General features: G+C 29.9%; 1 protein-coding gene across 1 annotated transcript in view; it reads right to left on the bottom strand.

Moving 5' to 3' along the window:
• Positions 1-1,938, bottom strand: part of LOC135205060 (uncharacterized) — a gene marked incomplete in the record, with an annotated part of 68,256 nt that extends 66,318 nt beyond the window's left edge. The window contains 1 exon segment of the mRNA XM_064235332.1: positions 1,760-1,938.
• Between the last annotated feature and the right edge of the window lie 5,562 nt (positions 1,939-7,500).

The following is a 7,500-nucleotide window of genomic DNA, read 5'->3' as shown; positions in this document are numbered from 1 at the left end:
AATGAAGGAGGTTGGGGGTGTTTTGTCACAAAATGTTTGAAGGGATGTGAACAAATATGTCATTATGTGCGTGTATATATTACTTACAGGCCGGGTTGGTTTGCGTTTGTGAAACTTTATTATTTATATTTATTATTATTATATTATTATTATTATTATTATTTATTATTATTATTATTATTATTATTATTATTATTATTATTAGTATTATATAATATATATTAGAAGAAACTTTAATATATCTTTTAATATATTCAATACAGCTACTTTATTCATATATTTAACATTATATATTATAATGAGGTATGTACCTTATATATCTATATATAATATATATATTATATCTATATATCATATATATAATATATACATATATATATATATATATATATATATATATATATCATATATATATATAGAGAGAGAGAGAGAGAGAGAGAGAGAGAGAGAGAGAGAGAGAGAGAGAGAGAGAGAGAGAGAGAGGAGTATATCCATAGATATATATATATATATATATATATATATACATATATATATATATAGTATATATAGAAATATATATATATCTGTATATATATATATATAGATATATATATATATATATATATATATATATATATATATATATATATATAATATATATGTGTGTATATATATATAATGGTATATATATATGTATATATATATATATATATATATATATATATATATATATATATATATATATATATATATATTATATATTATATATATTAATATTCATACATACATATATACATAATTTTCTTTTCATAAATGCCATACCAACCCATCAAGAATATTTACACATAAAAGTGGCCTATCTATTAATATTCATTAATATTTATCGTAACACAACTTTCAGACCAAAACCCCGTCCCCTTATTCCACGACAACGAATGGGACCCCTATCTGCGGGAAGATTTTATTTATGCCATTTATTTATCTTTATTCATCTCCATATTCGTTTTGAAGAGTTCCCAAATAAACAACGGGTTTAATCATATCGACGGATATAGTAAATGGTTATAAGATAGGGCGCTCGTAAACATTGTAGTGGGTACATTTATAACCCAGAACTCCGTTGGAATTTACAACCCAGGGGACATTGAGGTCGTACACGAAGTTCATATTTCGACGACTCGTAATGAAGGTCGATAAATTCCCCTGATAAATTGGGCGGTGGTGAATACATTTCACAAATCTCGTCCCATCTAATATCTTTAATCGGTAGTTCATATCATTTATATATATTTTTATGAGGGGGGGGGGGGCGCGGCGGGAACGGTTCCAGTAATGGAAGTTGTGATACGTATTTTAATCATCTGGGAAATGTTAGTGAGGTTTTGGGAGTTATAGAATTGTTATAGTTTGGTTGTGGAATGTTTAATTTGGGTTATTTGATATATATATATATATATAATGCAACATATTCTTTAATAAAATATATATATTTAATCTTTATATTTAAAAAAAATATATATGGGTATATATATATATATATATATATATATATATATATATATATAAAATAATTATATCAAACATATTTTATATGTCATGCCCGCGTTGGGGAAGTAAAATACCGCCAGTCCACCTCACGCGGCGCACTGTAGGTATTTCCTTAATGTACTTTTGCAAAGAATATCCTTAAAAAAAAAAGGATATCGTTTAAAAAAATCCAACTAAAAAAAAAGGATCTATGAACAAAAAAAAAAGATATTGGGCCTTCGATCCTTACCTGTCTTGGGATCCGAATAGGACTTGGAGGATATGAGGGGGAGCTGCCTCTCCCCCGCTCCACCAGGAGAGGTCCGGAGGCGGGCGGCCCCGGTGCTCCTGCAGGTTAGTTTAGCTGTGTCGTCTTCTCTCAGAGGTCCTACCCCGTCCACCATCGTGTGGCCCTTCCAGTGGATCGTGGGCTGGTCCTGCTGGGACTGTGATGGGGACTGTTTGGGGGGGGGGGGGGGGGGCGGGGGGCGTTAAGAAGAATAATTAATATAATTCATATTTTCACCACCATATAAAATCATTTATTATTATTATTATTATTATTATTATTATTATTATTATTATTATTATTCATTTAATTTCATCACTACAACAATAATTATTATTTTTGTGATTGTTATTAGAACAGTTGTTGATGTAGGTCCAGTGTGTTGTGGGTAATATTGTTACCCTTAATATTATTATTATTATTATATTATTTTCATTGTTGAAATGTTGTAGGAATCAGAGGAAAGTGGACATGAATATTATTATTATTATTATTATTGATTTTTATTATTATTATATCTTATTATTAGTATTATTATTATTATTATTATTATATTATTATTATTATTATTATTATTATTATTATTATTCTGCTGTTGAATAAACTGGCAGACTTCAGCGAAATAAATCATATATTATAATATATGATATAAGATTGATTCCCTGAATTTCTACCATTTATTTGTTTAAAAAGAGTTTCTTCTTTCTAAATATTAATATTATTATTATTATTATTATTATATTATTATTATTATTATTATTATTATTATTATTATTATTTATTTTATATTATTATTATTATTATTATTATTATTATTATTATTATTATTATTTCAATAGCTTTAATCATAATTCATTATTATTCAATTTTAGGCTAAAAAATACAAAACAATTAATGGTATATAAGCTTATTATTATTATTTATTATTATTATTACGAGCGTCCGACAAAACCTCGCTAAACTTTGCGAAACAGCCCTAAAAAGACCCGACATAATTAGGTGAATTCGTGAGCAGTTTTAAACCACATCCAGGGCATTTAACCCCCTCGCCCCCCTTCTCTCTCTCTCTCTCTCATCTCTATCTCTCTCTCTCTCTCATATCTCTCTATGTCTCCTCTCTCTCGTGCCAGTGCAAGTGTTTTAAACTATCGGTAATAGCCATAGGAATTACCGGTATTTATTTTTATTAGTTTTTTTTTGTGCGGTTAAAGTTTAAAGAGTAGAGGTGGTGATCTTAATTTTGTAATAAAGGTTGCTTATAGGTAGTTAATTTGGGTAATGGGCATGAGGTAAGTGTTTGGGTATTGAAAGGTAAAACTAACTAAGGCTTAAGTATCGGAGTATGAATACATATTTATATAATGTATTTATTTATGTTATACATATATGATGTGTATAACTGAATCACGAAAGTTTGGAACGTGATAAATCCATAAATAAAGGTGTAAGCCACGAAGGAAAGATAAACGACGGAGTTTCTGCAAGATCTTTCGATCTTTTTACTAAAGTCCCTTTAGACTATTTTAGAATATCTTAGTAATGAACTAACTCAGCATGAATTACTTCTACCTGTAAGTCACATTATTTCACGCACAAATTAGTTTCCTTAGAGATATTTTCTTTGTATATGTATGTTTAATATGCGTTGTGAATAAGTTTTTGTTTACCAAAGATCTGAATGTGGTAAGCTGCCGCTCTGTATAAATCCTTTAATGTCTTGTCCCTGTCGAGCAGTTGGACTTAATCTTTTTGTTCTTAAATTGTACCCATGTTTATCATTGTTTGGAAAGGTTACTCATTCTCCAGGTGTGTTGGATTCTAGGTACTAATCTCCTTATAATCCATATTTGTCACTTATACGACCTTTCCTGTACTCTCAATTTCTCATGTAAGTTAGTTTGTCTGCTGAGTGAAGGACGTTGAGTCGAAAGATCTTGCAGAAACTCCGTTAACGGTTTATCTGTCCTTCGTGGCCTATACCTTTATTTATATATGATGTATTATACATAATATATATATAGTATATATATATATATACATATATATATTATATATATATATATATATATATATATATATATATATATATATATATATATATATTTTAATAAATATTATGGAAGAGACGAGAGAGAGAGAGAGAGGAGAGAGAGTAAATAAAAGTGTAAAAGTGTTAAAAGTTAGAGGGTAAATAGTAGAGAGAGAGAGAGAATAGAGGTGAGAGAGAGAGACAACAAAGAAAGAGAGAGAGAGAGAGATAGAGCTCCCCCCGCCCCCCCCCCCCCCCCCCCCCCCCCCCCTCTCGCCCACGCTCCAGATGATGATGATTTTGATATCACAACGCCCCCATAGGGGCGTTGTGATATCAAAATAATCAGTTAGGTTAGCTCTCCTCAGAGGAGGCCCATTTCACGCCCATAAAATTTGAGAGGAGCACCAGCAGCAGCAGCATTTACTAGTATCAGGTCCTGTACGGGCTGTAAGAACCAACCCCCACCCCACCCCGCCTCCACTCCCTAATAAATAGAGACCGAAAGACCGCTAGTGGAGCAATTCCAGTCCGAATTCGCGACGAGGAAGAAGCTATTAGGGGTACTTCCAAGGTGTCTCTTTTTATTTCGGGTTTCGGGTGGGGGGGGGGCGGTTGCTGTTCGATTAGAGACAGGTGTAGTACTGGGAATTGATGGCTGCGAGTGGATTGTTTTCATTTATTTATTTATTTATTTACTTATTTATTTATTTATTTATTTATTTATTTATTTATTTATTATCTTTACTTACTTCTGATGCTTTGGAATTAGGTCGTTCGGTTTTTTTTTGTTTCTTTGTAGTTTTGTTTGTATATTTGGTTAGGGAATTTATAACTTAGAAGTCTATTTACATAGGTATAAAATGTTATTTATGCATAGCATCACGTTTTTATGTACTTCTTGATCAAGTTATTCATGTATAAAATTTATTTGTATATATGTGTGTGTGTTTGTTTTATGTATGTATGTATGTGTATATATATGTTTTAATAGTTATATTTATAATATATATAATATATATATATATATATTAATATTAACAGATAATAGTAATAGCAGCGATAGGAGGAGAGAGAAAAACAAATGAAAAGATACATGTAACAAAAACGAATTAACGTAATAGCAGAGATGAGAGAGAGGCGAGAAAACGAAACATTGAAAAGATAGCGTCAATGGAGACGAGCAGATGAGAGAGAGAGAGAGAGAGTATTAAAAACGTAAGCAAAGTTTTGCTAAAGTAAAAATTCGCTAAAAAATATTGGCTATGAAACAAAGCAGTTTCAATCATCTCTTAATAAAAAATAAAACAATAAAAAAAATTAAAACAAAGGAAAATGAAACTATTGACAGCTGGAATCAAAATAAAACTACTTAAAAAAAAACCCGGTAATTAAAACATCTTTCGGAAGCTAATATTTGTCGCTTACTCGGGGAGAAAGCCTACGAACTACTTTGTTGTTGTTGGGGGACAGGAAAGGTCTATGAAAGAGCCGTATAAAGGTCTTTCACGTTGATTTCAAGGTACAGGAATTTTAGGGCAATATATTTATGATTTATTTATTAGAATGAAAATGTAAAAAAAAAAATAAATAACTAGCATGTCAAACAGCACAGAATAATTACTATTTCTAAGTATAAAATATACCGTGTATTTATGGGGTCAATTTTCGTTTGATGAAAACATTCGCTCTATTTGACCAAGTAGATTTTTAGCACGTTTTCATTTAGCGTTAAGTTACGAATATAATGTTTAGGAGCTAAGCGTGGGGGTGAGGAGAGGGGGGGGGGGGGCAATCGTTGCACGCAGTTCCGAGCAAGCTGGATGTCGAATCACATTTTTTTTCTTTGAGTGATTAGAAAGTTGGTCTTTTGACAAAGAACAAAGATATAGTTTGCATTGTCAGACAAAAATGCGTCATCTTGTTTGCTCAGTGAGTTTAGTTGGGAAATTCTCATTATACTCAAGCCTTATTTTGACGGATTATCGCTCGTAATAGGTAACCTAATCTCTGTAAATTACCAGGATTATCATTAATAATACAAAAAATGTTTAATCTCATATCTTAGGTGTAATCATCAATTATATCAACGCTAAACGCATTGTTAATATGATGTCAGATTTTTTAAGTAATTATCAATCTTATTATGCGTAATTATCAGTGATATCAATGATTAACTCTTTGTTAATATGATGTTAGATTTTTAAGTAATCATCAATCTTATTAGGTGTAATTATCAATTATACCAACGGTAAACACATAGTTAATTTGATGTCAGATTTTAAAAGTAATTATCGATCTCATTAGGTATAATTATCAATGATATCAATGCTAAACTCATTGTTAATATGATGTTAGATTTTTAAGTAATTATCAATCTTTTTAGGTGTAATTATCAATTATATCAACGCTAAACTTATTGGTTAATTGACGTTAGAATTTTTTTAAGTAATTATCAATCTTATTAGGTGTAATTATCAATTAAATATCAACGCTAAGCACCATTATTAATTTGATGTCAGATTTTTTGTTTTTTAAGTAATTATCAATCTTATTAGGTGTAATTATCAATTATATCAACGCTAAGCACATTGTTAATTTGATGTCAGATTTTGTTTTTTTAAGTAATTATCAATCTTATCAGTGTGTAATTATCAGTTATATTCAACAATAAAAGCATTGTTAATTGACGCCAGATTCTTGAAGTAATTATCAATCTTACCAGATGGAATTGTATATCGAAATATTTACATAATCATCAGTTATTGACATAAACAAAATTACAAGCAGTTACTAAAATAATCACGTTAGTGACAGAAACTATTATTCGTCAGTATAGACTATTAAGCTTAACCGAAGTAAATTAGAATTTTGGTTTTAGATTGTAATTTTGAATGTCAATTCAAATTTTGAAAGTATTTTGAAGACTTTTTGACCAGTATAATATTAGGAAATAGCTCTTACTATTTGGTATTGTTTATGTGTATGTATATATATATATTATATATATATTATGTATAGAATATATTTATATGATATTATAAAATATATATATATATATATATATATCATATATATATATATATATAGATAGATATATATATATATTATATATATATAATATATATATATAAAATATATATATATATATATATATATATATATATATATATAAGATATATAATAAGATATAATAGGGATACATATATATATAGATATATTATTCCCTTAAAGGCAAATATAGTAGGTCCTCAATTTGCAATTCCATCATCCATCGAAGTTTATCAGGGTCCATTAAAGTGTTCATAGCATTAGCAATAGCAATCACTTGTGGAATTGCTCTTCGAAAATGAAGACAAAAGGTTTTATCATTATGTTTTGTTATTATTATTATTATTACAAAACTCCTCATTCCAAACCAATCTAGTTACGTAGCACACAAACTCCAAGGCGCGGAATTCACTCAACTCTGAATCTCTCTTTCTCTCTCTCTGTCAGACCGCGAATTCTGGCCTTAATTGGCCAACGCCGGCCGTTTAGACGGCCATGGACCGCCCCCACCCCTTCCCCCCTCCCGCCAATCAAAGTTCAGTCCGGCCAATCGGCCAATCCATGCGGGAATTCCGAGCTGAAGAAGTGCGTGGCATCGTCCGATTCGCTGCTAATTCTTCGA

Source organism: Macrobrachium nipponense, chromosome 48 (genome assembly GCF_015104395.2).
Source record: "Macrobrachium nipponense isolate FS-2020 chromosome 48, ASM1510439v2, whole genome shotgun sequence".
In the NCBI taxonomy this organism is placed as follows: domain Eukaryota; kingdom Metazoa; phylum Arthropoda; class Malacostraca; order Decapoda; family Palaemonidae; genus Macrobrachium; species Macrobrachium nipponense.
The sequence above is the reverse complement of the archived record's forward strand: the minus strand, read 5'-3'. Positions and strand labels throughout refer to the sequence as shown.